At 45.3% G+C, this 23,031-nt stretch overlaps 1 protein-coding gene across 1 annotated transcript in view; it reads right to left on the bottom strand.

Annotated features, from left to right (window-relative positions):
• Positions 1–23,031, bottom strand: part of XYLT1 (xylosyltransferase 1) — a 325,897-nt gene that overhangs the window by 115,576 nt on the left and 187,290 nt on the right. The gene's annotated exons all lie outside the window — the stretch shown is intronic.

Here is a 23,031-nt window from a genome sequence, read left to right as displayed (position 1 = left end):
TCCCCCAAACAGCCTCTTCCCCTTTACATTTCCCAGAGTCCCCTATAGCGAATCAATATGGTTGTTGCTTGAGAACCACTCATCTTACTGGGAGGCAGAAGGTTCCCTGCCAAGATGGCCTACTTCACTTTTGGCAACATGGGCAGTCACTCTGGAAAGGCAGCATGGCAAGTGGAAAGAAGTTTGGCTTTGCAATCAGAGATCGGGCTTCCAACCATAGCTCTTCACTCCCTAACTCTGTGAGGTTGGGCAAGTTATATCACCTCTAAGATTCTAGTCCATCATCAGTACAAAAAGGGTAAAATATTGACTCCTGTTTCATAGGGAGGGACCCATGGAATCATGTGCTCAGAAAAGTGCCTAGTACAGAGAGGTGGTTCTTAACCTGGGCTATTTTGTCTATGCCACCACCCATCTCTTAGGTATTCTTTCTGAATTCCCGATCCACAGAATCAATGTGCATAAAAAATGAAGTGTTCTGTGCCACTACGTTTGGGGTGGTTTTTTTACTCAGTAGCAGTAACTGGAACAGGCACCTATGACATGCCAGGCAGGCGGTGTTCTAGGTATAACAGAGCAAAGCACATGCCACCGAGAGCCTGGGCTTCTGAAGAGCAGACCTTCCCAAAGGGAAGTCAGACAATAAACACATACACATCAATATTTCCCAGATCATTTCCATGATATGAAGAAAATTAAATGGTTGCTGTCATTACAATTGCCTTACATAACGACATGCAAGGAACTGCATTCTATTTCTCTTCTCCCCTTTCCAGCTCACTTCCCACTGTACTCACCCAGTCTCCCTTTCTGGGAAGCTGTAAAGTAATGTCATCAAACCCCTGTTTCTGTTCCTAACTGTTCTGTTCCTTTTTCAAAGATACGACTTGTTATGAACGGAATTGTGTCATTCACCCAAATTCCTATGTTAAAGGCCTAACTCCCATGTGACTGTGTTGGAGATGGGCCTTTTAGGAGGTGATGAAGGTTAGATGAGGTCATAAGGGAAGAGCCCTGATCCGATGGGATGAGTGCCCTTATAAGAACAGACATCAGAGACCTCGCTCTCTCTCTCTCTGCCACGTGAGGGCACAGGGAGAAAGCAGCCTGCCAGCCAGGAAGACAGCTCTCACCAGAACCCAACCAGCTGGCACCCTGATCTCAGACTTCCAGGCTCCAAAACTGTGATAAGTAAGTGTCTGTTGTTATGTCGTATTTTGTTATGACAGACTGAGCAGACTAATATATTAGTCGCAGCTCAAGGGATGCATTCCTTGGAGTAAGATCTACAAGTTGAGTAAGAAGTTAACTAGGTAAAAGGGGGGAACAGAGAGTGTCCCCAGGCAGAGGGAACTGCATATGCAAAGGCCCTGGGGTGAGAGCATGGTAAATGAGGGGACATGCAGGAGGGTCAGTGTGGCTGGAGCACAGAGGCCACGACAGAGCACAGGGTGAGATGGGGATGGAAAGACAGCAGGGGCCCCATGCAGGGTCTTGGGCATCATTTTAAGGGCTGCAGTGGAAGAGAGTGACAAACCATCACAACGGGCTTGCTAAGGGTGGCTGAGGAGTGGACTGCAGGTGGAACCACAGGTGGGCTGGTGTGAGAAGCCTGGCTTCAGGGTGCAGAGTGGAGCCTGGGCCCTCCTACAGGCTGCAGCTTGAAGGGTTAAGATCACCTGCTCCCTCCCTGCCTTCTGAGCCTAAGCTGCTGTTCACAGGTTCTCCTAAGAGCCTTCCTGTCACATGACACTTTCATCTCTGCCCTCCTTTCACATCTCCTGAAGGTCCTCGAAGGCTCCATAAATCCTGCCCTGGAAAAACACAGGGACTCATCTATTTTTATTACAAATGGAGCCACCGGAGGAGGGAACAACACTTATTTACTTCTCAGGAAAGGGTTTGAGAAAATAACAGGTTTATTTTCTCCAACTCTCCAAGGACTAGAAGAGTAACATGCTAAAGTTAACAGTACATTAATTAATGCCAAATTGGTTGGAATTTTCCTAATAAAAATCCTTATAGTAATCACGTTAGGGCCATTAACACTGCCTCCTGATCCTACACCATAAATGCGTCCTGCAGATGCCTTCTATTTAAACAGGGATGTTTCCTCCAATTGTTACCCATTTGTCACGTTAATGCTGTCACATCACGGAATGCAGACAGGAGTAATGACCTAGGCTCACGTTTGTGCAGCATTTACTCTGTGCTGGTCACTCGGCCATTTAGTGCTTGCAGCAAACTTACGAGATGAGTGCCACCGTCATCCCCATTTTCCAGATGAGGAAACTGAGCCACAGAGGGGATCTGCCCAGGGCCAAACAGTTAGGAAATAATGGAGCTGGGCTTTGAATCTAGGCGAGCTGATTGCAGAAACCTCAGCCATCCTGACTCTGAGAAATAAGTACCCGTGGGAGCCTCTTGGCTACCCCCAGGGCTAACAGGCTGTGTCCAGTTGATTTCAACAGCAGTGACAGACACAGTCAATCCAATACAACATTAGGTTTTGTTCCTTCTGGGCAGGGATTACATTTTTCTTTACTTCTGGCTCCCTGGGGCTCAGCCCAATCTCCAGTGACAATGCCAGAAGCACCTGGGACACACTGAATGCATTCCCGTTGAAGGAAGAAATAGATGTCAAAATACACGTGCAAGAGGGCTCATGGCAATGGGTAACACAGCATCTCAGGTGCACTTGGGATCATGATAGGTCCGTTTCCCTGCACTGGTGAGACTAGGGCACGGGGACAGACGCCCTGACTGGAGATCACGACACTTGGGAGCTGTAGTTACAGGATTAAACCAAGAAGAAGCCCATCTAGCTTTGCCAGCTCTGGGTGGTTTCTTTGGTGTCTCTGTCTATGTAGATAACATATACTTACTATAGGAAATTCAAGCATGCAGAACAATATGAAGAAAAGAAAAAACTCAAATAGTAGAGCACCCAGATATCACTATTGTGAACATTTTGGTGAACGTTTTCCAAATATTTTTATGCACACACATTACATATCATTATGTACATTCTGCTTTGCCATATGCGTTCTCTTTTCAACAATATGCTCTTGACATCTTACCCCAGCCCCGACCGAACTCCAAGTCCAGTCCAAGTGTGCACCCCCGGCTCACTTCAGTTCGCTCCTGCTGCATTTAGGGTGCCTTCGTCACGATCTTTCCATGTCAGTGAGCACAGATGTGCTTTCTTTCCTTCCTTCACAAATATTCACTGAGCATCTACCATGAGCAATGTCCCCGTCAGGGGACGCTCAGAGAATGAAACAGATATTGAATTTGTCTTCAAGGAGCTTACAGTCCAGTAGGGGGGTGGGTGAAGGGAAGAGAAAAACATATTTTACAAAAGATGTTTAATGCAATGAAGAAAAGGTGCAGAGTACCAGGAGGAGGAAGACGGGGTGGGGGGATCAATGCAGACCAGGTCTTCAGACTTTTCTGAAGAAGTGACAGTGAAGCCCAGATCTGAAACATGAGGAGGTGGGAGCCAGGTAAAGAGGGTGTCTCTTCAGGCAAAAGAAAGGCCGTGAGTTAAGGTCTCAAAGAGGTAAAAACGGTACTTTGCAGAATTTTTTAAAGGGGTGGGGGGGGTCTCTGGTTTTTCATAATCCTTTCCTGTGTTTGTTTGGGGTTTTCAAATTATTGATTTATTTATTTTTAACATTTTTATTGGCGTATAATTGCTTTACAATGGTGTGTTAGTTTCTGCTTTATAACAAAGTGAATCAGCTATCTTTCCTGTGTTTTTGAAATTTCTCTACTGTAGTGACAAAAAACATAGTGAAGGATATGTCAGTTCTTTCTTGAATGCCTCCAAAGATGTGCACCTCAGTGCCTTACACAGCAGCTAGCCACGCTTGTGGACAGTGCTGAGCTGTTTTTTTCCAAAATACGCCTGACAGAAGGTTTCATCCATTGGTCCTAATTCTGCCTTCAAAGATAGCACTGCAGCCTCTCCAGTACTTGGAAATTGTTATTATGCAATTACCCCACCCCCGACCGAACTCCAAGTCCAGTCCAAGTGTGCACCCCCAGCTCACTTCAGTTCGCTCCTGCTGCATTTAGGGTGCCTTCGTCACAATCTTTCCTGAGCGTGAGTAGATGTCATCAGACTTTGGCTGACATCTGTGGCACAAATACAGCTTAAGATCACTGTAAAAATTTTTTTAAAAGTCTCCCGAGCATGTGACACCATTCATTTGATAACATAATTATAAATGCGTGTGAGTGCTATGCCCTGGGGTGGGGCAGCGAGCGCACAACAGGATGGATACAGGCACACCTCGTTTTATTGCTCTTTGCTTTATTGCACTTTGCGGATACTGTGTTTTTTACAAATTGAACATTGGTGGCAACCCTGTGTTGAGAAAGTCTATCGGCACCATTTTCCCAACAGCATTTGCTCACTTCGTGTCTCTGTGTCACATTTTGGTGATTCTCGCAATATTCTAAACTTTTCCATTATTGTTATATTTATTTGTTATGGTGATTTGTGATCAGTGATCTTTGATGTTACTGCTACGGCTCGTTGAAGGCTGAGAGACTGGTTAGCATTTTTTAGCAATAAAATATTTCTTAATTAAGGCATGTACACTGTTTTTTTAGACATAATGCTATTGCATATTTAATGGGTTACAGTATAGTGTAAACATAACTTTTATATGCCCTGGGAAACCAAAAAATTCGTGTGACTCGCTTTATTACAATATTTGCTTTACTGTGGTGGTCTGGAACCAAACCCGCAATGTCTCCAAGGTATGACTGAATATCACGGATTTGAGAAATAACTATCAGATGCCTGCTCCTGGGTGACACACTGAGGGGTCCGGCATGGAGCAGACGGGCGCAGTCTCTCTCCTAGCGAGTCTCTAAATAAATGTGGAATGAACAAATGCTATGTCTTGTCTTTCACCACTAGAGCTTCATGGTGGGATAAACATCATTTGCCATGGTGTTTGTATTAATCAAGTCCTCTAACATGTTGGTTTGAGACTTCTTGATGAGCCTAGAAGACCAAAGAGACCCTGGTTTCTCAACCATGGCTTGGAAGCTTCATTTAAGCCAGGGGACTTCTGAGAATACCCTTTCGTAAATAAGAACCCCTATAAATGAACTGGCAGACGAAGCTCATCTTACATGTGGACCAGACGTTAGACCAGAGAACTCTAGGGGAAAGCAGAGTTGTAGCTTTTGAGACAGGATGGGGTTAAGATAAGCCTTTGAGGAGACAAGACCCGCACTACTGCAGCTCTGGAAGACTACTGACAGTGACAACAATTTAAATTAAATTAAATTCAGTCGGCTCCAAAAGGAAACATGTGTAATGTTAATTTCATGGGGGTAGCAATGTGTAAATCTAACAGATGATGCTTAAATGAGAAAGGCAGAGAAGTGACATTTGGTTAAATAATGCATCAGTGGTTAGAATTTGTTAAGACTGTCATAAAAAAATATACAAGCACAATTGAAAGTTCAGCAAGCTGTCACCTGGGCCAGGGCCCCTAAGCGTTCTCAGTACAATGTGCTTGAGAGGAGTAGAGTGGCAGCTTGGGCTGGAGGTGGTCTGGATGAATTGAGGGGACTCTGGCCAACGTCCCTGTTGACTTTTCTCATGTTTTTCAATTGACATATAGTTGATTTACAATGTTGTGTTACTTTCAGGTGTACAGCAAAGTGATTCTGCTATATACTTACATACACACACACACATGCATACATATATATATTTATATATATCTATTTTTTCAGAGTATTTTCCAATATAGCTTATTACAAAATATTGAATATAGCTCCCTATGCTATTCAGTAGGTCCTTCTTGTTTATCTATTTTATTTCATTTTTTTAGATTTACTTTTTTATTGAAGTATAGTTGATTTACAACGGTGTGTTAATATCTGCTGTACATTCACCTCAAGAAACAAGAAAAATCTCAAATAAACAATCTAACTTTACACCTAAAGCAACTAGAGAAAGAAGAACAAAGAAAACCGAAAGTCAGTAGAAGGAAAGAAATCAGAAAGATCAGAGCAGAAATAAATGAACTAGAAATGAAGAAAACAATAGCACAGATCAGTAAGACTAAAAGTTGGTTCTTTGAGAAGATAAACAAAATTGATAAACGTTTAGCCAGACTCATCAAGAAAAAAAAGGGAGAGGATGCACCTCAGCAAAATTAGAAATGAAAAAGGAGAAATTACAACTGACACTGCAGAAATACAAAGCGTCATAAGAAACTACTACAAGCAACTAGATGACAATAAAACGGACAACCTCGAAGAAATGGACAAATTTTTCCAAGACTGAACCAGGAAGAATTAGAAAATATAAACAGACCTATGACAAGTAATGAAATTGAAACTGTAATTAAAAATCTTCCAACATGGGCTTCCCTGGTGGCGCAGTGGTTGAGAGTCCGCCTGCCGATACAGGAGACACGGGTTCATGCCTGGGTCTGGGAGGATCCCACATGCCGCAGAGCAGCTGGGCCCGTGAGCCATGGCCGCTGAGCCTGCACTTCTGGAGCCTGTGCTCCGCAAAGGGATAGGCCACAGCAGTGAGAGGCCTGCGTACAGCCAAAAAAAAAAAAAAAAAATCTTCCAACAAACAAAAGTCCAGGACCGGATGGCTGCACAGGTGAATTCTATCAAACATTTAGAGAAGAGCTAACACCTATCCTCCTCAAACTCTTCCAAAAACTTGCAGAGGGAGGAACACTCCCAAATGTGTTCTACGAGGCCACCATCACCCTGATACCAAAACCAGACAAAGATATCACAAAAAATGAAAATTACAGACCAATATCACTGATGAACATAGATGCAAAAATCCTCAACGAAATACCAGCAAACAGAGTCCCACAACACATTAAAAGGCTCATACACCATGAACAAGTGGGATTTGTCCCAGGAATGCAAGGATTCTTAAGTATACCCAAATCAATCAATGTGACACAACCATATAAACAAATTCAGGAATAAAAACCATATGATCATCTCAATACATGCAGAAAAAGCTTCTGACAAAATTCAACACCCATTTATGATAAAAAAAAAAACTCTCTAGAAAATGGGCATAGAGAGAAACTACCTCAACATAATAAAGGCCATATATGACAAGCCCACAGCAAACATTATTCTCAGTGATGTTTTGAGAAAGTATTTCCTCTAAGATCAGGAACAAGACAAGGATGCCCACTCTCGCCACTCTTACTCAACATAGTTTTGGAAGTCCTAGCCATGGCAATCAGAGAAGAAAAAGAATGAAAAGCAATACAAATTGGAAAAGAAGAAGTAAAACTGTCACTCTTTGCAGATGACACGATACTATACATAGAAAATCCTAAAGATGCCGCCAGAAGACTACTACAGCTAATAAATGAATTTAGTAAAGTTGCAGGATACAAAATTAATGTACAGAAATCTCTTGCATTCCTATACGCTAACAACAAAAGATCAGAAAGAGAAATTAAGGAAACAATCCCATTCACCATTGCAACAAAAAGAATAAAATACCTAGGAATAAACCTACCTAAGGAGGCAAAAGACTTGTAGTCAGAAAACTATAAGACACTGATGAAAGAAATCAAAGATGACACAACAGATGGGGAGATATACCATGTTCTTGGATTGGAAGAATCAATATTGTGAAAATGGTTACACTACCCAAAGCAATCTACAGATTCAATGCAATCCCTATAGAATTACCAATGGTATTCTTCACAGAATTAGAACAAAAATTTTACAATTTGTATGGAAACACAAAAGACCCCGAATAGCCAAAGCAATCTTGAGGAAAAAAAAAAAAAAAAAAAACAGAGCTGGAGAAATCAGACTCCCTGAGTTTAGATCATACTACAAAGCTACAGTAATCAAGACAATATGGTACTGGCACAAAAACAGAAATATAGATCAATGGTAAAGGACAGAACTCCCAGAGATAAACCAAAGCCCCTATGGTCAACTAATCTATGACAAAGGAGGCAAGGATATATAATGGAGAAAAGACAGTCCCTTCAATAAGTGGTGCTGGGAAAACTGGACAGTTACATGTAAAAAAATGAAATTAGAACACTCCTTAACACCATATACAAAAATAAACTCAAAATGGATTAAAGACCTAAATGTAAGACCAGATGCTATAAAACTCTTAGAAGAAAACATAGGAATAATAATCTTGGACATAAATCACAGGAAGATCTTTTTTGACCCACATCCTAGAATAATGGCAATAAAAACAAAAATAAACAAATGGGACCTAATATAACTTAAAAGCTTTTGCACAGCAAAGGAAACCATAAACAAGACAAAAAGACAACGCTTAGAATGCAAATGAATCAATGGACAAAGGATTAATCTCCAAAATATATAAACAGCTCATGCAACTCAATATCAAGAAAACAAACAGCCCAATCAAAAAAATGGGTGGAAGAACTAAATAGACATTTCTCTAAAGAAGACACAGATGGCCAAGAGGCACATGAAAAGATGCTCAACATCTCTAATTATTACAGAAATGCAAATCAAAACTACCATTAGGTATCACCTCACACTGGTTAGAATGGCCATCATTAGAAAATGTACAAACAATAAATGCTGGAGAGGGTATGGAGAAAAAGGAACCCTCTTGAATTGTCAGTGGGAGTGTAAATTGATACAGCTGCTGTGGAGAGCAGTATGGAGGTTTCTTAAAAAACTAAAAATAGAGTTACCATATGATCCAGTAACCCCATTACTGGGCACATACCCAGAGAAAACCATAGTTTAAAAAGACACATGCACCCCAATGTTCACTGCAGTGCTATTTACAATAGCCAGGTTATGGAAGCAACTTAAATGCCCATCGACAGACGAATGGATAAAGAAGTTGTGGTACATATATACAATGGAATATTACTCAGCCATAAAAGGAATGAAATTGGGTCATTTGTAGAGAGGTGGATGGACCTACAGGCTGTCATACAGGTGAAGTAAGTCAGAAAGAGAAAAACAAATATCGTATATTAACACATATATGTGGAATCTAGAAAAATGGTACAGATGAACTGGTTTGCAACGCAGAAATTGAGACACAGATGTAGAGAACAAACGTATGGACGCCAAGGCGGGAATGCGGGAGGGCGGGTGGGATGAATTGGGAGAGTGGGACTGACATATATATACTAATATGTATAAAATAGATAACTAATAAGAACCTGCTATATAGCGAAAAAAACAAAACCCCAAAACCCAAGAAACAATGTCTACATTGAACCTGCCAGAAATAGACTACTGAGAAAAGCCCACATTTTGTTGAGCCCTTACAATATGCCAGGCACAGCGTCACGTGTGTTTTTGGTTTTCTGTTTGTTCTGTTGCACTTTTTCCCCATTGAATCCATCGGCTAATCTGATTTCAGAGACACTACCCGCTTCTGCTTTAAATGTATTGTGAACCTGTTTCAGGGGGCAGGTGAGGGAAAGAAGATGACTGCTTCTCACGTGGAAGCCTCTGAGCACTAGACCCTGTATTAGTCAGGGCCACACAAGGCTCTGCTGCAGTAATGTGTACGCCCTCAAATCTCAGTGGCTTGACACAACCAACGCTTATTTCTCACTCGTGTGCCATGCTGGCAGCTCCTTCCAGTGCCTATCCTCCAAGAGGAGACTTGGGGACCCACTTTGTTTCCACTGCAACTCCACCATCTCACTCAGAGTCCTCTTGCTGCACAGAGGGGTTAGGGATCAGGGTGGGGTTCACACCCACCCTTAACTGCCAGGGTCAGGAAGTGAACCATCACTTCCACTCATGTCCCTATTAGGGACACCCAGCCCCAGGACCCCACCCAGAAGCATGGGAGTGGGCAACAGAGAGGAGAACATGGGTCCCTGGGAAGCATTTACAGTTTATGGCACAGGAACAGTAAGTCATGTTCTAAGCCAACCAGGGGCAATTCTGCCCCCTCCCGGGAACATTTAGCAATTTGTCTGAAGACATTTTGAGTTATCACGACTGGGAGAGAGGGTGCTACTTGGATCTAGTGGGTAGAGACCAGGGATGCTGCTAAACATCCTACCATGCACAGGACAGCCCCCCAAAAGGGATTCATCAGATTCAAAATATCAAGTGCTGAGGTTGAAAAACTCTGCTTGAAACCAGTGATTTGCAAAAGATTCACTGGGCAGCTTATCAAAATGCAGATTCCTGGCCTCCTTCCAGGAGCTCACTCTCCTGGCAGCTTTCACAAGGCCCTCTGGTGATCGTGATGATCGCTATTTGTGGACCCCACGCAGGGGAACCTCGTTAGGAAAATGAGACGAGAACGCCAAGGATGAGGGGAAGAAGTGCTGATGGAACGGTGCCGAGACACTCCCCGAACGTGTCAGGGTCAGTGTGAGACAGCTGTGCAAGGGGAAAAAAAGCTGACATTTGTTAAGTGCCTCTCTCCGTCTCTCTCTCGCAAGCGTTGAATTGCAGGGAACATATTCTAAGACTAACCTGTCAGCCAATGACAACTAAATTACTAACCTCGCCTTCCCCCATGTCCCATATCCCTGTCAGACATGCAGCCACATTAACAGAGGAATGTTTCCTGGAGATGCATCCCCAGCATCGGGGAAGGTGACCCTTTTGCCAGAAAAGAGCCACGTGGTCACATACTTCAAAGGGGCCAGGGGACTTGGGCTTGGATAGAAATAACCCAAAGGAGAGGGAAGCAAGACCAGAGCAGTAGAGCAACGCAGAGTGGTGCAGGCTCCTTGGTAAACCCATTTCTGCTTTTTCCTCACCACTCATTAGCACTGACTTCCCAGCATCCTCTGCAGTTACATCTGGCCCAACGACTGCATTTTAGCTAATAAAGTGCAAGTGTAAGTAACAAGCATGCATTTTAGGCTTGACCCGTGGGTACCTCCCTCTCACTCTCCTCCATGCTTTCCTCCCTCCACTTCTGGATGCAGAAGAGCACGGTGATCTGTGTGTTGAAGCTGGTGGAGCCATAGGACTGAAGGGGCCTGGGTCCCTGAATCACCAGTTGGAGGGGAACCGATTTCAGGAACATACATTTTGGATGGCATAGCATTGAGAGACAAGCCTCCTTCATGTTTGAGGCATCATACGTTACTGGGTCTGTTTCTTACAGCAGCAAATGTTGCCCTAAGTAATATACTGACTGCACATTTGGGCTCTGAAAGCAGAAAAGTCTAGGACCAGTGCCTGCTAACAGTGTGATCTGGAGAAGTTACAGGAACCTCTCTGAGCCTAATTTCCTCCGATGTAATGGAAATAATATACTTGGGAGGATTAACCTACATATTTTAATTAAAGGGTGTGACACAGAGTAACCATCCAGTAACTGGTAGCTATTACATAAGCTCTCAGCGTTGGCCTGTCAGCAACCAGTCGGGGACATGAATGGAAGGCAAGGCACCGAGCCAGGCACAGGCACAGGCGTTTAGTTATTAGCCTAAACTTTCCAAACGGTGCTTGAATGAGCAAACACCTTTAGCAGCATCACCTTTTATGAGGATCAAGCATGTGCAGGCCTCATCTCCCCTCCAGGGCAAGATCCACTGTGACTCCGCTAGTTTTCCTTCTCACTGAGCAGAGTGCTCTTTTGAGTAATCAGAAGATTACTCAGTGCACGTCTGTTTGTGACCTGATGCCGGTAGACGACTACAATTTAGAAAACGTGGACTTTAATTAATTACTTATACCTGGACAATTTATTCAACATCCTATCCCAAGTGCTTAGCCCAGGGCCTAGCACACAGTATACCCTGATTCAGTATTTATAGAATAAATTTGTAGTATCTCTTTCAACACAAGCAGACTTCATTTCTTATTTCACATCCCTCAAAAACCATGGTGTCGGGCTTCCCTGGTGGCGCAGTGGTTGGGAGTCCGCCTGCTGATGCGGGGGACGCGGGTTCGTGCCCCGGTCCGGGAGGATCCCACGTGCCGCGGAGCGGCTGGGCCCGTGAGCCATGGCCGCTGAGCCTGCGCAGTCCGGAGCCTGTGCTCCGCAATCTGAGAGGCCTGCGTACCGCAAAAAAAAAAAAAAAAACCCAAAAAAACCATGGTGTCAGCTCCTGGAATAAGACTGACAAAAGAGAAACTAGGCATATTTATTTATGGAAGAGAGGAAAAGCAGAGGATGTTGGAGAAATGGGGAAGTGACAGGTACATGTTTTTATATCAGATCAAAAAAAGAACATGCACTTTAATACTTTCAAGTCAGGTGGACCTCTCTCTGTGAGCAAATGGTTCAATCTCTTGAAGTCAATGGGTGTGGCAGAAACAGCCAACCACCCATCAAAATCCATTGTCCCCTCTCTTCTGTGGATGGGAAAGTGGCCGCCCGGCTGGGACAGCACTTCTGAGCCCCTCGTGCAGCCAGGTGGACGAAGTCCCCCTTGGTTTAAGACAGGGCTCAGCAAACTTCTTTTGTAAGGGGCCAGAGAGTAAACATTTTGGACTTTGTGGGTTATATAGTCTCTGCTGCAACTACTCAACTCTGCCCTCGTATGAGAAAGCAGCCCCAGACAACACCTAACCAAACGCATGTGGCTACGTTCCAGCAAAACTTGACTTACGCAACAGGAGTGGGTGCCATAGTTGAGCAACTCTGGGTTTAAGAGAAACTCAGCCACCCACATACAGTCACTTGCCTTCCAGAAAGAGCCATCTGATTAGACAGTCTGCCCTGCCTGACCACCGATTCTTACGACACATACAATCACACAAACAGATACACATATTTTTCCAGTTATAACTGGTCTGTGTCCCAGAAATTCTCACCATTTCCTTTCACATCAACTCTGCCTCACCTTTGACCACACCTCCACGGGCCATGTCGCTGCCCCGTTCCTTCCACTTTTGCAGGTTGGACTCCATAATTTGCACGGCCCAGTATAAATGAAAATGCGGGGCCTCTTGTTCAAAAATGATGAAGAATTTCAAGAGAGTGAAATCAGAGCAATAAGTCAAATGCAGGCCCTTCTGGGCGTGGGATCTGAGCGACTGTCCAGCTGGCACGTCTGTCCATGAGCCAGCCCTGCTCATTTGTATCACCATCATCCAGCCCCCAAAGTTTTCTAACTTCTTGACAAGTAAAGAAACTTTCCACCTTCTTGCTGCCTGAAGGGTTTCGGGAATGGTTTTACACATCACAGGAAGAAGGAGAAGAAGAAGGGGAAAAAAAGAAACCCAATTTTCTTTTAGTATATTACTTGTCAGACAGCGAAATGGGATATAATTACGGTGTGACATTTCCAACAGCAAATATGTTCCAGTGTAAGCAATTAACACCAGTTCTTTTGGCAGGCTTAAAAAGATTACTCAGAGACTGTGGTAAGTTACAGTGCCCCATGAATAATAAATAATGTAAAACCGCAGCTAAGTTGCACACTGGGACCAAAGTTCAAATTTCTTGATGAAAATGGATTGAGTACTGTTAACCCTCTTCTGACTTCATGGGGTGTAAGCAGATTGGATCATGGGTTCTCTGCATTTATCTAAATTACTTATTTACCTTGCTCCTAAGAGCATCTGCTCCCTCCCCCCACGCCCCCAAATTTGCATGTATTTATTTCAGCTGCTGGAAATCTGCATAAAGCAGTGGGTTTGGAGGTGACCCCTCAGGGGTGGACAGAATGGGGAGGAGATAGCTACACTGAGACCTACCTATCGTCTTTGGGTGTTGTCATGGTTTAATGTCTTTTCTGAAGTCCTATGATTTAGAATGTACACCTGGATGTGTGTCCCCATCCAGTCTTTTTTTTTAAAAAATAAATTTATTTTTATTTTTGGCTGTGTTGGGTCTTCGTTGCAGTGAGCGGGGGCTACTCTTTGTTGTGGTGCGCGGGCTTCTCATTGCAGTGGCTTCTCTTGTTGTGGAGCACAGGCTCTAGGCACGCAGGCTTCAGTAGTTGCAGCGCTTGGGCTCAGTAGTTGTGGCTCGTGAGCTCTAGAGTGCAGGCTCAGTAGTTGTGGCACACAGGCTTAGCTGCTCCGTGGCGTGTGGGATCTTCCTGGACCAGGGGCTCGAACCCCTGTCCCCTGCATTGGCAGGCGGATTCTTAACCACTGCGCCACCAGGGAAGCGCCCCCCCCCCCATCCAGTCTTGATGTAACCAAAGAGAGGGCAGATCCTTCTAACTGTATTTTTGCAGTTTGTAAGCCTTAGCAACCAAAACCAGTGAAAACACCAATAGTTAAAAGGTACACATACGACAGAGAGGTGTTCAAGGTCATGATTATCTGCGAAGGGTTATGGGCAGGGTTTCTCACCCTTGGCACTATTGACAATGGCGGCTGGGTAATTCTCTGTTATTGGGGGCCTGTCCTGTGCATTGTAGGATGTTTAGCAGCATCTCTGGACTCTAGCCACTAGATGCCAGGAGCACCCTCCATTCGGTTGTGACAATCAAATATGTCTCCAGACATTGCCAAAATGTCCCCCGGGGGAACAGTAGTTTAGACAGAAATGGGTCCTTCCTGGGTGCGGCCTTGAGCTCATAAGTGCCTTTATCTCTCTGAGCCTTGGTTACCTCTCATGCAAAATGGAAAAAAAGCCTGACTACCTCATAGAAGAATGGAGGATGATGATGCATGTAGGTGCTTAGCCCAGTGTCCGGCATAAAATAAGTGGTCAGTAAAGAGATGCTACTTATCCAATCACTTCCTTGATAAACAGCTAGTGACTCCAGTAAAGCCATGATAGGTGCTGAGGACGTAGTGATGCTTGAGCCATTGTCCCTGTCCCCACTGCAGGAGCTAGCAAAACTAGTGGGCAGCCAGACATGCAAACCAACCACTTCAGGGCAATGGGACACTTGCTGAAGAGGAGGCACAGGCAAGGGGGGCTTAGAGAAAAATGCCCACATCTTGGGGACTCATAGAGATGACACCTGAGTGAAGGAAGAGTTTTCCACGCAGACACGTGTGAGAGAGGGCATTCCAGGCAGAAGAAACTGCACTTGCAAAGGCCTGGGGGTATGAGTCGTTCATAACTACCCAGAGCTCAGGATTGTTGGGAGGTGAATTCCACAGTAGGGGTGGGGGAAGAGCTGGAGCATCAAGAGACAAACAAGACAGGCAGGCAGAACGCAGGTGATGAAGGTCTCTAAAATATCAGTGCCAATGAGCTCACAGCAAAGCCCTGTTCAAATCCTGCTCAGCAGGAAACGATGCAGTGACTGATCAGTAATGTCTGCTTGGGCCCCGGAGGGAAGAGGAGACCCAAACAAGCAAGGTATTTACTGGTTTTGTGATGGAAGGATCTTCATCAGGGGAGTGATATGAGCAGAAGGGCGTTTTTAAAAACTCATTCTGAAAGCCGTGCTTTTTGTTATCTTTTTTTTTTTTTTTTTTTTTTCCCGGTATGCGGGCCTCTCACTGTTGTGGCCTCTCCCGTTGCGGAGCACAGGCTCCGGACGCGCAGGCCTAGCGGCCATGGCTCACGGGCTTAGTTGCTCCGCGGCATGTGGGATCTTCCCGGACCAGGGCACGAACCCGTGTCTCCTGCATCGGCAGGCGGATTCTCAACCACTGCGCCACCAGGGAAGCCCTTTTTGTTGTTTTAATTGGAGAGGCATAGAGGCAAGAGACAGAGTGGGGGAGTGACAGTAATACCATAAGAGAGAACTCATAAAGCCCTAATGGGGGGAACGTGGTGGGAGAGGAGGAGATGGACACAAGAGATGTTTAGGAGTTTAAATTGAGAGTGACCTCATGAATTTAAGGGAGTGGAAGTAACAGAGACTCCTGGGCTTCTGGGTAGATCCCAGGGTACAAACGTCCATTGACTGTAGGATGGTTGGAGCGGGAATCCAGATGAGTGATACGGACCAGGGTCATTGGCTTACACATGGCAGCTGTCATCACCGGGCAATCAATCACGGATAACCACCTGCTCCCCCAACGCCCGGGAAGGTCCAACTGTAAATGAGGAAGACAGCTCCTTCCACTGGGATTCTCTCCTAATCTAAAGCTATTCCCGATTGACAGGATTAGTGAAGGACGACAGAAGAGAGTCATTACTGAATAATCCCCTGCACATTTCACAGTCAATGCCACATTCACATGATCCTTGTAATCCAATTAGGCATTGCAGGAAGCTATATCTTAACTCCTGTCTTCATTGTGACTTGCTGGGTCACAGGCAGACCTTGTTTAATAAAGTGTCACCTAAACACTGGATGGTGCGTATGAAATGAGCACAGAACACGGGTGGAGGTGGGGGAGGAGGGGATGGGTGGTAGCTGCTTAAAAGACTTCCTGTTTGAAACGGCCAATGGGTGACTTAGAATCCTGCTGTCCTCCTTACTGAGGCTTGTGATTGGGGGAGGCTTCGTCTTCCCTCTTCTCCATCCACTTGGCTCTCCCTGACCTGTGAATGCGATGTGCCATCTGTCTGGTGACTTGGAACGCATCTAACAATAGAACTGGTAATAACTTTTCACGGTTGCATTTATCAAGTGCGCATTTCAAACCTGGGACAGTCTGAGGCACTTTACATACATTATTTCCTATCCTCACAAAATCCTCATTCTAAGGCCATGCAGGTACTTGGGGCTGGCCTTAGAACTCAAAGTCAGATCTGTTTGATTTCTGCAGCTGGCACCATGCCCTTCGGAAGCGGGATTCCAGAACCACCACCATGCGCAAGGGCCTCCTGAACTTTAACCAGAGAAACACTAGCAGACCCAGCCAGTCCTGGTCCAATACCCATAGGAGGGCCCAGTGGGGTTACCTGCTTGTGTAATCCCAGCTGTGTGCTTTAAGCTGGATGGTTGAACATGACTGTGGTTAAACCTAGGATCAGAAAAAACATCAGGGGAGGATGACAGCTGATCTCCATCAGACCATCAGGAATTTAGAAAATGGGGCTCTGCTCCCAGGGCTTTGGCCAGGCACCTGAAACTCCAGCCCATACAGGGGCCACCCAGGTAAGGTCAATGAGGAAAGCAGGCTGGGCAGGAGCTGTGGCAGGTTAGAACGAGCCCACTCACCCTAACACGGGCAATCACGTGTCTCCGCCAACTGTTTTTGCCACGGGGGATACGGTCCACTGTTGCTAAAACCAGTCCACTGGTTTTCCAGAAGACTCCAGAAATACTACTGATTCTTATGTTCCATATCCCAATTTATAAAATGGTTATTGAGTCAAATTTGTAAAAAAATCTATATGTGAATATACTGGGTTAAGTAGCTGTCTCCTCAAACTTCATATCCACTTGGACTTTATTTAGGGTCTTTGCAGATGTCATTAGCTAAATTAAGATGAGGTCAGCTGTGAACCCCTCTGCTAAACTCTAGCTCTGTTCCCCTATGTAGGTCAGATGGTCAGCCTCTGGGCTTGGGAAGAGAAAACTCTGCCATGCCAAGAACCCTCAGGTCCTGGAGTCGGGTATTGGCTCTTTTAGCCAGCTTTTGTGGGATTTGCCTTTGATTGAACCATTAAAGAAGCAAAGGCAGTAGGAGGCCCCAAATACCCAAGACAGACCAGATGTCCCTCAAAATCAACTTGGGTTCCCAGCTACAGACCCTAAGAAGGTGAATCAAACCTTTTTCCTCACTGGCTTTTCTTTTCAAATTTATTTGCTTTTAAAAACTATACACTCTGGCTGTGGTTTTTTTGTTCTCAGGGCCCCTGGGTAGACAGACAAAGCTTGATGATTTCAGAGCAGATACAGGCCAAGAAACCACGGCATTGAGTGTGCTGAGTCCAGACTAATGATATTTATATACATATCCAAATTTGAAGAGAAAATGTATTTCTTTAGGTTTCAAACCCTGTAATACATATAAAGCAAAAATAAAAACCTGTTGCAAAGTTAGAAAATGATGAGGTCAGCTGGATTAGCTGACCTAAATCCAATGGCTGGTGTCCTCATAAGAATGCCAGGTGAAGGCACACAGGAAAGACAGCCCCCATTAGGAGGCAGAGATGGAGTGGTGCATCCACAAGCCGAGGGATGTGAGGGTGGCCAGCAACCACTGGCGGCCAGGAGAGAGGCATGGATTCTCCCTCTGACCCCTCCCAGAAGGAACTGACCCGGAACCAACCCTGCTGACAACCTGATTTTGGACTTCTGACCTCCAGGACTCCCATTCTTTAGAATGAACCAATAAATTCATGTTTTAAGCCACCGAATTAGGAAACGAATACAGTGGGCTAAACCAAAGGTGTCTGGGAGTCTGTGAGAAGCAAGTACCCACTGCCCCTCTTTTGGTGAAAGGATCACGTCCTTGAACCTTTCTCTGCCTATGCCCTCTTCTGGATCTTCATCAACCCACTTCCTCCTTGACTCCCTCTCCACCATGCCCTCCTCGGTCCTTCTCTGGACCAGGTCAGATTTTCCCATCTTAATGGCATTTTCTGCTATCGGCTGCTCTCGTCCTTCCGTGGACAGTGCAAGTTCTGCCTCTGGGTCCCTGGAATCCATTGGCTGCCTGCTACTCCACTGGAGCTGCCTCCCCAAAGGAAATCAATGAGAAGATCGGGAGCTTCTTTTACCGAGGTCCCTCTTCTCCGTAGCTTTTGACACCACTGGGGGCTACCTCATCTCCTGGGAACCCACAGCCCCTTTGGCAGTCCTGGTAATCTCTCTCCTAGGTCGTCCGAGCTCTTTCTACTCCTTTCCTTGGCTCAGCAGTGGCCTTCCCTTCATCCTCCAGCCCCTTAAATGTAGGCACTTCTGACCTGTTCTCTTTTTAATTTTAGCTCTAAATAGCTAAGCCAGTGGCCCTCAGCTGGAAGTGATTTTGTCCCCCATTATGTCAATGTGTGGAGACATTTTTGGTGATCACAACTGGGGGAGCGGGTCCTACTGGCATCTAGTGGGTCAAGGCCTAAGTGCATCCAACGTGCATACTGTAGCCCTGCCCCAAAACAAGGATTCAGCCCCAAATGTCAATAGTGCCACAGTTGTGAAATCCTGAGCCCACTTAACCCCACTTTGATGCTCTTGACTATTTATCTCATGATCTGTGTTTCTCAAGGAACCCTAATCTTGACCATATGCTCAGGGGGTAAATGTTCCTGCGTTGCTTCTTGGAGATTCCCAATGTGTGTTTGCACTTGGAAGGCTCTGACAAGTTCTGCAGCCAAACTTGCTTCACTTTGTTTCAGCTACCATTTCCTACAGGTATTTGACTACAGAAGCCCTTTGACTGGGCAACAGCCATTAACATTCTTCTGAAAGAATCTACAGTCTCTAACACTTATTGGGCACTTACTATGTGCCAGCAGCGCCCTAATCCCTTCACGTGTACTCTCAGGCCTTTGTCCCCTTCAGGTATTGGTGTACGGCCGGCAGTCAGGTGCAGGGGTTGAGTGCGGGCTCTGGAGTCAGGCAGTTGGCTTTGAATCTGGAGTCACACTAATGAGCTGTGAGAAGGTAAGTCCCCTCATTTCTCTAAGCCTCAGTTTCCTCATCTTTAAATGAGAATACAGTCAGTACCCATGTCAAAGGGTTGTGAGGTTCAAATTAGATAAAGCATATAAAGGACTTTAAGCTCTCAGTGATGTTGGCTATTGATTCACTGAGGATAGTGAAGATGGTGGTGGTGATGGTGGTGGGGATATGATGGAGCTGATGATCATGGTGTTGGCAATGGTGTCGGTGATGGTGCTGGTGGCGATGGAGATGATGATGATCATATGATGGTGATGGTTCGTGGCTGATGATGGCGTTGGACGGCGGTGGTGGTGGTGGCAATAATGGTGATGGTGGTGGTGGCAATAATGGCGATGGTGGTGGTGTTCTCTCTCTGTCTGGACTGTCCTTCCTCTTCTCTCCTGAACTGGTGAAATTCTATCCACACCTAGCAATTTAGCTCAAAGACTATGACACTTTCACTGATTGCCTCCTTTGGGCATAATTCTTCCCCACTTGTGTTCTGTAGTATTTTGTTAATGCCTCCACCATACTTGCCGTATGATCTCAGGATTCCTGTACCTACTTGTCTCCCCTGCCCTACAGGGCACCCCTCCCCTCCCCTACAGGGCACCCCTCCCCTCCCCTGGCCGGTGCAAAGAATGGCCATTTAGTAAACACATGCTAACAATGAATGGGGCGGATTACTAAGGCACCTGAATGGTCCAATTTGTCTCTCCCAACCCAAAGAAACAATGAGAACAGAAACAACTCCGGGGAAACTTGCATCCCTGCCTGCTTCAAATCACTCCGAGAGTGGGGGCAGCCCCAGAAGACAAGCTTCCTTACAGGATGGAGCCTGACCATCCTTCTTGTGAACAGTGAGTGATGGGTGCTGGGGCTGAGCCCGGCTCCCTGCTGCCAGCCTGTGCCAGAGATTTCTCACTGCCCAGAGACCAGCAAGGGTCCTCCAAGCAGAAACTGAAGTAGGACGAAGTGTGCAGGAAGCTTTTAGGGCACCAAGTAGCCTGCAGAGAGGTCTTCCTTCATAGCAGAGCTTGCAGGCTGGCAGCCCCTGGGCCTGCCCCATCTGCAGATGGGTTTTGTTGGGCTCACACTCTGTTTTAAATTAAAATAATTGTCAGTTAAATCAAGGGATTTTGGACAAAAATTCAGATATCTTATTTTCAAAAAAATTAGAAGAGTGAGTAAGCCTGAGCTTGTAATCCACAAGGCAAGATCATCTGGGGCTTTAGATGGACCTGTGCTATTATTCAGTCAGTCACATCCCCGCCTGCCTGCTGAAGGCATTCACATCCTGCCTGGCCCCTCAGGGTATTTTGTGACCCTTGCATTAAACAACAAAGATGTATGAAAATGCTCACTTCATACTGGTTAAGAGCATGCACTTGGGAGGACAGGAGACTTGCCTTCCTCTCCCAGTTCTCCCTCTGGCTGGCTTGGTGACCTCGGGCAAGGTGCTTACTCTCTCTAAATGCTAAATTTCTTCCTGGGTAAAAAGCAAGAGTGCCATGACACTGGTTCCTCCATACTGAAGACTTCAACAAGACAATACACAGGAAATGCAAAGCATTCATCCACATAATGGAACAACAGTGCGGGAGTCCTGTTATCACCCCCAGCTTGTAAAGGAGAAATCTGGGATTAGAGGAATGATGTAATTTGCCCAGGAATTCCTAGCTTGTGAGTGAAGGGGGTCTGGGTTCAAATGCAGATGGCCTGCCTCTTGCATTCAAGTTCATCATCACTGCTACTCTAGGGGCTACACTTCTGAGGCTGCCTGCAAGCAGTGGCAGAATCATCTCTCCAGTTTTGCTATGAGCAATCTCTGTGCATATCTCTATCCCTGTATAGCCTAACTGCTCAACTGTGCCCTTGCCTCTCCCGCTAGGCTGTGAGCAATTCGAGATCTTGTGATACTGATCTCTGCAAGGCCAGGATTGGGTCCTCCGCCATACCCTATCACCTGTTTGCCTAATGAATAATGAATAAATGAACCTGATGAATAAATAAGCACAAGGGAAATCAATCAAACCCACTATGGGGTATGGAGTAGATAAAAACAACAAAAAATTAAATAAGCTCACTGATTACCTTTTTTTTTTTGATATTTCTGCAATCTCTATTGGATCATTGTAGATGTCACAGCAGCACTCCAAGTGTCCTCCACCTGGGAATCCAGCAAGCTGAGCCATGTGATAGATACAAAGAAAGTAAACTATCTTCTCCCCTCCCCAACTCAAAGGCTCCACTCCACCATGAACAAAATGAAACCAGTGTTCTTTGGTGAGGATCCACAGTAAATGATTACTTAGCCCACAGAGAAATGTCTGTCTGCAAGACTGTGTTAGTTATTATCCCATCATAATAAAATAGATTATGTTCTAGTAACAAATATGACCATAATGGTTTGCTGGCAGCTTAATCAATGCATTCCTCAACTGCAATTGTCATTATGAGAAAATGGGGAAACTCCCTAAAAAAAAAAAAAGTTGAGTCACAATGCTCCATTTTATTCATTGTTTTGTTTTAGTGTGGAAAAACAGCTCACTCCAATTCAGTTTGGGAACAAAGGTTCCTGATGCCAAATTAAATGAAGTTCTGGATTTCAGAAAGAAAAACTCCCTGATCCCAGACACATCAAAGCCATTCGAATCACACATAAGATGAAGTGTGTTGAAAGTGGCCTAGAGTTGGTAGAATCAAGTCTCTAACACCATCACGATGCTGGGTTTTTTGAGGACCTACTATGTGCTACACACAGTGCAGAGCGCTCTTCCTAGTCTTCCCACCGAATCTGTAAAGGGAGGTACCAGTATCCTCATTTACAAAGGGATCAGAGAGGTGAGTGGCCTATTGAAGGTCACGCAGCTAGAAAGCGGTGGCAGCAGGATCTGAACTCTCATACACCTGAGAGGGACTGTTTATTTCTCAGTCCCCAAAGATGCGCTGAGTCAGGGTAGGAATTATGCATTTGAGATATTGAGTGGGGAATTACAACAAATGCCTTCAGAGTAGTTCCTTTAAGGATTGTGTCTCTCTTGATCATGGGGCTTTCAGGCTGGAAACACGTTTGCCTAGTGCCTGCATCTATTTACAGAAAATCTGATGTGTTGATAAATTGGCACCTCAAGCATCCTCCAAGAAACAGCTTCTGTCCAAAGCCAGTTTCTAGGTGCTATCATCTCTCTCTCTCTCTCTCTCTCTCTCTCTCTCTCTCTATATATATATATATATATATATATTTTTTTTTTTTTTTTTTTTTTTTTTTTTTTTTCCCGGTACGCAGGCCTCTCACTGTTGTGGCCTCTCCCGTTGCGGAGCACAGGCTCCGGACGTGCAGGCTCAGTGGCCATGGCTCACAGGCCCAGCCGCTCTGCGGCACGTGGGATCCTCCCGGACCGGGGCACGAACCCGTGTCCCCTGCATCGGCAGGCGGACTCTCAACCACTGCGCCACCAGGGAAGCTCCATCCTTATATTTTTAACCACGTACTTTATACTTGATTATTTTATCCAAGACAGTATTGATGGGGAGAAGAAAGGACCAAAGTCATTAAGAGGTGGGGGAGATTCAGTGGAAACTGGGGGGCTCACTGACTGATGGAATGGTTTAATTTCTCCTCACCATGGAAATT

Source organism: Kogia breviceps, chromosome 14, assembly GCF_026419965.1.
Source record: "Kogia breviceps isolate mKogBre1 chromosome 14, mKogBre1 haplotype 1, whole genome shotgun sequence".
Lineage (NCBI taxonomy): Eukaryota > Metazoa > Chordata > Mammalia > Artiodactyla > Physeteridae > Kogia > Kogia breviceps.
This window is presented reverse-complemented; position numbering and strand designations above follow the sequence as displayed.